Source organism: Anomaloglossus baeobatrachus, chromosome 4 (assembly GCF_048569485.1).
Source record: "Anomaloglossus baeobatrachus isolate aAnoBae1 chromosome 4, aAnoBae1.hap1, whole genome shotgun sequence".
NCBI classification, from domain to species: Eukaryota; Metazoa; Chordata; class Amphibia; order Anura; family Aromobatidae; genus Anomaloglossus; species Anomaloglossus baeobatrachus.
This window is the reverse complement of record NC_134356.1, coordinates 684,887,283-684,894,116: the sequence shown is the minus strand read 5'-3', so window position 1 is coordinate 684,894,116 and position 6,834 is coordinate 684,887,283.

Sequence of the window (6,834 nt, the reverse complement as noted above, 5' to 3'; positions counted from 1 at the left end):
AAAAAACTAAAGGGTAGAGGATAAATGATAAACATTTCAGGAGAAGATATTTGTTGGAACTTGCAATGAACTTACTCTAAGTTCCATCATAAACTGGTGATTAAGTTACTCCTTTTTTTTTTTAGGAGAAAAAAGGCGAATTCTGAAGACCTCTCCCCTGGCTCTCAAAGCTACCTTTCAAATTTCAAGCTGTTACGTGTAGACTGTGCACCTGCGGATGGAGAAGTGGACCTTGATAAAATAGAAACTTCCGGAGGATCCATGGATTCGACACCTTTTAAGATTCCAAGTCACAAAGAGGCTATATGTATAAATCTTGGCCTGTTTTCCCAAATGTTCATTAATATCAACAGGTGGAAAGGTGTCAACTAGTAGATTAAAGACCTGGTTATCCAAATCGGAAGGGGGAAGAAAAGGAGGATATAGAAAAATAATAGATGAAGGGAAATCACTTCTTCTCTGAGGGACACCAAGCAGCCATGGCATCAACTAAAGACTACAGTCATTTCTCAGCAGTTGGCCTTCAGTTTCAGTAAGTGGATGGACCCCAAACACAGTGGGGAAAGGTCTGCAGCTGGAGTCTGCCTCATCCCCCAGAAAAGTTTTAGGAAATAAAAAAAGACATTCTTCCACCTCCACCAATCTGTTATAGAAAATACTCCTCAGAAACCATGTTCTGCTGCTTGGTGTCCCTCAGAGATGAAGTGATTTTCCTTCATCTGTTATTTTTCCATCTCCTCCCCCCCCCCCCTTCTGAGGGGAATACCCAGGTGTGAAGTGTGTTTTTTAAATTCTAGTTTACATATTTCTACCTTTTGATACTTTGATACTAAGGAAGATTTGAGAGGACAGGGCTAGAATTATAGATATAGCCTCCTTTTGGCTTGGGAGTCCTACAGATGTCGAATCTATGGATCCTTCCGAAAGTTTCCGATCTGTTTTCTCATCTGCAGGATGACATTTTACACCTAACGGCCTGAAATTTGAAAAGTAGATTTTGAAAGCTAGAGGTCCAGATTACAGACTTAGGGGACCTGTGTGATTTATAAAATTACTGATCAATCCGGGGTGCGGCGATATGTCAAGGCTTCCTATAGATCCAGGCCGGTTCAATGGTGTCACGGGGTCCTTCTCCAATATCCCACAATCAACAGAGCGAGAGATGAGTGACAATTCAAAGAATATTTCATGCAATCCAGAATGTCCATCAAATAATCCTCCACACAAAGGATGAAGTAGTCCAGCAATGGCAGAAATGTCCCAAGGATCAGTCCCACTTCTCCAGCAGTCCTTCTCCAGGGAAATCTGAGTTTCTCAGTCTCTCTGGGGTGCTGGCTGCAGCCTCAGCTTTTCCCTCAGAGGATCAATCCTTCGCTCTTGTCCTTCACAGCCTGAGTGACCCATTCTTCAAGTAAGCAGAGAGTTTAGGTGGATCCCAGGCCCCCCTCCCCCAGACCTAGGGACAGAAACACTAAAGGGGTGATTACGTACAGACAATACAATGTACACACAACAAATACAAATAATGGACAGTGAACCAAGCCTAAAATACGAACCTACACAACATGATACACAACCCCCCATATTTCACAATCACAAATGGGAACTCAGCTTTGTGTTGGGGTCTGTTTGAACCAATCTCTTCTACGGCCATCAATGTCTGAACTCTTCAAACAATCCTGTTCTTATTCTGTAATCCACTAACTCTCCTGACAGACATCACAGCTCGCTCCATTGTTGACTATTCTTCCGGATAGAGCGATCATTAAGCCGGATACATCCTCTTTGCCCATAGTTACATAAAGTTCTCATAGATCTCAGGAGATTGTTCTTCAGTCGTTTTGTAAGGACACCAAGTCTCGGAAGAATGTAGAAGGTCATATTCTGAACACAAGATGTCTTCTCCACTACCTAAAAAGCTGTATCTTCCTGGTGGAAATCCTCTTACCTTTTTAGAGTAATTTCACAAGGAAAGATAAGGCAGAACCAGGTTTTCTTTGGTTGGATGGGTTATATTGGGTCTTTCCATAGCATATTCCTTGGTGGGTCAAAATTTTCCTAAGGATATGAAGGCACACTCAGCTTAGCGGTAGAGCTTCTTATTGTAGATTCAGGTTGGATTTGGGGAATTCTTATCCTTTCTTTGGCAAAGGTTCTCCAGACAATGCTCCCTACCTAAAACTTGTCTTCTTATGCTACTCTATCTCTGGAGGATTGTCTTGTTTCCGGATCCCAAACCCAATATAAGAATCTGGGGAACTGAACTAACGGGCTCGATTCGAATAATGAGTATAATGGATGTCAATTATTGGGCATACAGCCAGTCGTAAACAGCATTTTGGGGGAAGGTAGGGCAGGGTTTGGGTTTTTTTTTTTTTGTTTACACACCACATCCTAAAATATTTTGTGTTTTTTCTTACCCCAGTGACAGCCATTGAGAGACTGCAAATGGCTCTCACTGGGCCGAGCACCCCGATACTCCATAGAGTGGTTCACATACGAAGAGCACCACAACTTGGACATAGACTTTTTTTAAAGACTATGTTTGGATTCGAGCCCCAGATACCCAGTTCGCTCATCCTTACTGATGGGTGGGCAGTACGGTGCTCGGTACTCTTAATGATGAGTGAACACTACGATACTCAAGTGCTCATTACTGGAGTTGAGCAGGTCAGACGCTCGGACAGGCTCAACTCGAGTAACGAGTATAATGGAAGCCAATGATTGTGCAGTTCGTCGATCCACCCACATACAGACAGCCATAAACAGCATTTGTGGAGGCGGGAGGATGCGGTTTTTTTTGAGGGACATGCTACATCCAAAAATGTTTTACCCCCAATGGGAGACATTCAGAGAATGTAAACAGCTCTCACTGGGGGGGCCAGCTTTTTGTGTTGGATCGTTCACTCGGCCAAGTACCAAGTGTACCCAAGCGCCCCAATGCTTGATCGAGTTTAGAGCAGTGGTAAGCATGCTCACTCATCATTAGACATTGCTCCAGAGACAAGTCTTCAGCCATTATGGGCCTTTTTTTTTTTTTTTACTGTCCAACGATTATCCCCAAGCCCCGTATTGAACTCAATCGGACAAACTGAATGTTCATGTATGTGGAGTAATTGGGAAAAAATGCTGTTGGCTAAATAAACATTTGGTTAACAAATCTTTTTATAGCCTAAGTCTAAAAAAACAAGAATAGGCTACAGATAATACCACAAGTTCAACTGTCTGATATCTAACAAGGTACCGAGTGGGGTCCTGACCGGAGAGCCACTCTTGCGGTCCCTGTGTCATGGAGAAAATGAGGCGGTCCCTGATGATGCCATCTCTGCCTATTCTTGTCACATGTAGATTCAGAAATGGTAGAAACAACCTCATAACAGAAGAACCTCAGTGAAAATTTCCCTGTTTAACCTTCTGTGGGACAGTCTAATGAGGGCCACATGGCGTCAGCGTGAAGATCCAATCTACTTTTTAGCATTGGCCCCTGAACCAACACTTGAAACGGAAAGATTTTTCTAAATGTATTGCCTATAATATTATGTGCTCCTGTCTCATACTGGGTTAGATCAGATGATGTCTCCAACTGGCCTACAGTCTCGAATGGAGACTTCACAATGACGTCATGCGAGAAGCCACCTCAAAAAGGGTGCACATGCGTGGCCTTACACACCCATGAGGCATCCCTATTATAGCTCCACATGAAGCTGGAGGACAATAGAAGGAACCATTGCCCATTATAATATCATGGGCGGAACCACATGATGCTACAATAGAATTAGAGAAACCTTTATTTTTCGAGAGTTAGTCCAATGGGTCAATGGTAAATACTAACACTCAACTGCCTTTAAGAGTAATGAGCCATTGAAGTAGTTGTCAATGTCTAAACTTATCACTGATCCTTTTTGGGGGGAGAATCGGAGCTGATGATGTGCAGTATACTCCTTATAGAGCCTCTATCACAGGAAAGACCCCCATAACTGGTCCCAGTGACTCCGCAGACCTTGGCATTGAGGTGTTGCATCTTTTCCGCCATTACAGTACGCTGTTGGCCGGCTCCGTCTTGTAAAATGTCGCAGAGGGCAGAGTTCTCGTCGGCTTGTTCCTGATCAGATAATTCGGGATATTTATGGCTGTATGGCTTTATTAGTCCAAACTCTAAGGCGATAACGGTTGTTTCCTGAGCTTGATAAGGTGCTGTTTCTACATCACGGGATACACCGGCTTATCTCCTGCTGATAGCCCGACGCTAGTGTGTGTATATATATATATGTATATACAGTATATAGTGGAGCCTCTATTTTCTCAACAGCTTTATGTCATAGAACTAGACTAATAGACAAGGGTGTGAGAGGTTTAGGCCATGGTTAATGCAAACAGTTGGTTGAACCCAAAGTTTGAGATACTGGTGGGAAATCCTGGTCGTTCTCACAATTTTTGTAGACACAAATCACTTCTAACGCACCAGTTTTTTTTACAGTAGAAGCCCCCTTAAAGGGACTGTCCAGCAGATTAAAAAATATTTATAAGACATATCAGACTGGTTTAAAGAACCCCCAGAATCATTACTAATCCTCACCGAAACCACAGATCGTGTTTCATTTCTAAAAAGGTGCAAAAATCCTACAGCAACCTCTAACTTCAGCCCAAGGCAGGGTTGTACAGGCAGTATGATCACTTTCTGAAATAACAGGCAGGCTCCCGGATATACGGGGAACCTCCCAGACTCCGGGAGGAATTGGCAAACTCCTGGACAGGGAACACCTTCACCTCTGGCCTCGTCCTTTATTATATGGATACAAGTGAAGATTAAGACGGAGAATAAGTTGTGCAGGAACACAGTGACTATTTGTAGGCAGAGAGTGGGCACTATTACCATATGGGGGCACAAAATGCCTCAAACACTGGGTGGTAATATAGAAGAGGCATTGCTACCCCATGAAGGCACAGAGAGTAGCTATTACTTTGGGGCGGCACGGTGGCTCAGTTGTTAGCACTGCAGTCTTGTGGTGGCTCAGTGGTTAGCACTACAGTCTTGTGGTGGCTCAGTGGTTAGCACTACAGTCTTGCAGCGCTGAGGTCCTGGGTTCAATTCCCACCAAGGACACCATCTGCAAGGAGTTTGTATGTTCTCCCCGTGTGTGCGTGGGTTCCTCCGGGTACTCCTGTTTCCTCCCACACTCCAAAGACCTACAGATAGGGAATTTAGATTGTGAGCCCCAATGGGGACAGTGTTCCTGATGTATGTAAAGCACTATGGAATTAATAGCGCTATATAAAAATAAAGATTTGATTTGATTACTATATGGGGCATTACTATCATGTTGAGGAACCACTACAGTGGCATAATGTACAGTGTGGGGTCATAGAGGGTGCAATATCACTATGTGTAGGCCCAAAGGGGGCAATATCACTATGTGCTGGCACAAAGGGGGCAATATCACTATGTGCGGGTACCGAGGGGGCAATATCACTAAGTGTAGGTACAGAGGGGGCAATATCACTGTGTAGGCACGGTGGGGGCAATATCACTATGTGCAGGCACAGAGGGGGTAATATCACTATGTGTAGGTACAGAGGGGGCAATATCAGTATGTGCGGGCACAGAGGGGTCAATATCACTGTGCAGACACAGAGGGGGCAATATTACTATATGTAAGCACAGAGGGGGCAATATTACTATGTACAGGCATAGAGGGGGTACTATAACAGTATGGAGAAACACGGGGAGCATTTTTATCATGGGGAGGCACATATTACTTCCTAGGACATTAGATAGTTATAGCACTACGTGGTTTGTGTCAACCAAAGATGCCTGAGGGCTGAATTCTGCAGAGACTGTGGTGGAGAAAAGAAATGGTCAAAGCAGTCTGAATCAAATAAAGGAAAAAAAGAATGAATGACTATGATCAGAGAGAACGTCACTGGTGAGTCACTAGATTTATCGAACATCATGCTTACATAATGCCTTAAAAAAGAATACATAGTCTGTGAACTTTTCCACATTTTTTTCAAACCTAAATGCATATTATTGGCTATTTTTTCTAACCTAACCCTGCTTTCCTCTTCTCTTTATCCCTGACCTGTCTGGTGTGTTCCTTGGTTTTCCTGATGCTGTTGATCCCTGACCTGTCTGGTGTGTTCCTTGGTTTTCATGATGCTGTTGATCCCTGACCTGTCTGGTGTGTTCCTTGGTTTTCATGATGCTGTTGATCCCTGACCTGTCTGGTGTGTTCCTTGGTTTTCATGATGGTGTTGATCTCTGACCTGTCTGGTGTGTTCCTTGGTTTTCATGATGCTGTTGATCCCTGACCTGTCTGGTGTGTTCCTTGGTTTTCATGATGCTGTTTGATCTCTGATGTGCTCACACAAACCTCTGAGGCCTTCACAGAACAGCTGTAGTTATACTGAGAAGACATTACACCCAGGGGGACGCAATGTATTAACTGGTCACTTAGGATTACATTTAGTAGTATCAGACTACAAGTGGGCTGAATACAAATGCGCATCACAATTTTCAGATTAATAGTTTTAAATTATTTAGAAAACTGTGTAACGCTTGGGGTGTGAGTGTAAGGAGGCATGTAAGGAGGCATGGCTTATCCTTGAACTTTTGCTATGGTGCAGACAATGTTTCGACAGGCTAAGTGTTAAAGAAAGTTCTCAAAAGTTGGCATGTATGAATGAGGGCATAACGTAGAAGCTCCTGTATGTAGTGCCCTTTCCCATAAAGGCTGCTTGTAAGGGGACACACAGAAAATAGAAGCCACCGAAGACTCCAACAGACAATGGAGCCAAGCTGGAGTCACTGATCATAGATGATCCTAACAGGGTAAT